At 36.4% G+C, this 2470-nt stretch overlaps 1 non-coding gene across 1 annotated transcript; it reads left to right on the top strand.

Moving 5' to 3' along the window:
• The first annotated feature begins 276 nt into the window (after positions 1 to 276).
• LOC128287323 (small nucleolar RNA R71) lies at positions 277 to 383 on the top strand. Its single transcript, XR_008278023.1, has one exon. It is a non-coding gene; the product is annotated as a small nucleolar RNA R71 (small nucleolar RNA).
• Positions 384 to 2470: the final 2087 nt, after the last annotated feature.

Genomic DNA, 2470 nt, shown 5'->3' with positions numbered 1-2470 from the left:
TGTGTAGAACCATACAAACCATCAATCTTTTTATTTAACAGTTCTACCTGGTTAGATAGCATAGTAACCGCGTCGAGATTGAAAACACCGGTTGCTTTTGTTGGCTTTGCTCTCATGACTTGCCACTGATAGTTATTCAGCGACATCTCTTCAATAAATTCATAGGCCCCTTCAGGTGTTTTGTTGTTTAAAGTTCCACCGGCGGCTGCGTCGATAAGTTGCCTTGTTGAGGGGTTCACACCATTGTAAAACTTCTGAACCTGTAGCCATAGAGGTAACCCATGGTGAGGGCACCTTCTCAAAAGATCCTTGTATCTCTCCTATGCATCATAGAGTGTTTCGAGATCCATTTGCACAAAAGAAGAGATATCATTCCTCAATTTAGCTGTTTTAACCGGTGGAAAATATTTAAGTAAGAATTTTTCTGTCATTTGTTCCCAAGTAGTGATTGACCCTCGTGGTGAGTTCAGCCACTATTTAGCTTTGTTCCTCAATGAAAAAGGAAACAACCGAAGGTGAATGGTATCATCAGAAGCATCATTGATTTTAAAAGTGTCACAGAATTCCAAAAAAATTGCCAAATGAGTGTTTGGGTCATCGTCCTGCAAACCATCAAATTGAACAAACTGTTGTATCATTTGAATCGTGTTAGGTTTCAGTTTAAAATTATTTGCAGGAACAGTAAGTCTAACTATACTTGACTCAGTTCCTGTTAAAATAGGTTTAGCATAATCATACATAGTGCGCGGAACAGGATTCTGATTCACTGGATCAGCAACAATTGCAACAGGTAGCGGGTTTTCCTGATTTTCAGCCATCTCCTCGGTTGTGGTGGAAATATCGTCTTCTTGCTCTTCCTCTGTGTATCTTAGGCTCTGCCTTATTTCTCTTCAATTTCTGCGAGCTGTGCGATCGATCTCACTAACAAAAAGTAATGGTCCCGACGGGTTTCTTCTAGTCATAAACTATAAAAACCTGCCAGAAGGAAAAAGAAAATTTAGTAAAATTAACAAAACAAAAATAAAATTTAAATTGCAATAAAGTAAATGGCTAAAGTAATAAAAATTGAGCGTTCCTAATATTTTAGCTCCCCAATAATGGCGCCAAAAACTTGATGTGAACAAATCGCGATAAGTTTTATAATTTATGAATGTCCGTTCTTAAAAACTAACTATTACCACGACAAAGGCAAGCGCACCTTATCGAACAGTAGTATAGCTTATGGCAAGACCAGGATGTCAAACCCAAAGGAACTAAAAGTACTAGTATTAACTCTCTTTTTATTATCTAGCCTAAAAATAAAGTGGTATGTTTTATCTAAATTAATTAACTAAACTAAGAATGCACAGGAGGAAAATTGGGGAAATACTTTTAGGAAAAACTGATTGATTTGAACAATACCCAAGGGAAAAATCCACCTAGACTTTATTTGTTATTTGACTTTGAATCAGACGATTTATTCACTTGACTTGATCCGTAGAAATCCCTAAGTTTTATTATTATCTCTCTCGAGACTAACAACATCTAACCCTAGGTTGATTAATTAAAATCTCTTTCTAATTAAAGCCCCTAATGTTGCATTAACTCGTCCTATAGATTCCTTTATTAGGTTTCACCCTAATTCGACAAAATTATGTCACCCTATCTCTAGGCGTGCAATCAACTTCGCTCAATTATGATAGATCTACTCTTAGACAGGGACTTTTGCTCCTCTAAATAAGCACATCAATACTTGAATCAATATCTTGGAATATTAAAGCAAGAATTAAGAACTCATAATTAAGAACAAGTCAAATATTTATCATACAATTCAGAAAATAATAACAAGATCCGTCTTAAGTTTCATTCCCCTTAGGTCTTTAAGGGATTTAGCTCATAAGTGTAAAAGAAAACATCTCAGAAGAAGAATAATAACAAAACATAAAGAAACCCAAAAATCCCAAAGGAAATTGAAGGGAGATCTTCAGCCTTGAAGGATAATCCGACTTCTAAGATGGATCAATCGGCTTTCTTCAAGTAATTCCTTGCCTCCTACTCCGTGTGTTCTTTCTAGGTAGCTATTGGGGTGTTTATATAGGCTTTAGAATACTTCAAAACCCTCAAGAGTGGCCTTTTCTGAATAGAACTAGGCTTGGGCTTGACAAGGACACACCCGTGTGAGGTGGCTTAGGCCGTGTTGCAATCTGTTAAATAGACACGGGCGTGTGAACTACCCGTGTGAAGAAGTCCAGGCCGTGTTGATTTCCCACATTGATCCATTTTCTTCGTTTTTGGCCCGTTTCTCGCTCTTTTTACTCTCCTATGGTCACCTAAGTATAAAACATGAAATTAAAGGATTAGGAGCATCGAATTCCACAAATCTGATGATAATTCATCCAAAAATATGCTAAGCATGGGATAAAAATATGTATAAATTATGACTTATCAATAATCAAAGTCTAATTTTTTACACATGATAGAAAATTGTGTA

This window comes from Gossypium arboreum, chromosome 13 (assembly GCF_025698485.1).
Source record: "Gossypium arboreum isolate Shixiya-1 chromosome 13, ASM2569848v2, whole genome shotgun sequence".
Classification (NCBI taxonomy): Eukaryota; Viridiplantae; Streptophyta; class Magnoliopsida; order Malvales; family Malvaceae; genus Gossypium; species Gossypium arboreum.
The sequence above is the reverse complement of the archived record's forward strand: the minus strand, read 5'-3'. Positions and strand labels throughout refer to the sequence as shown.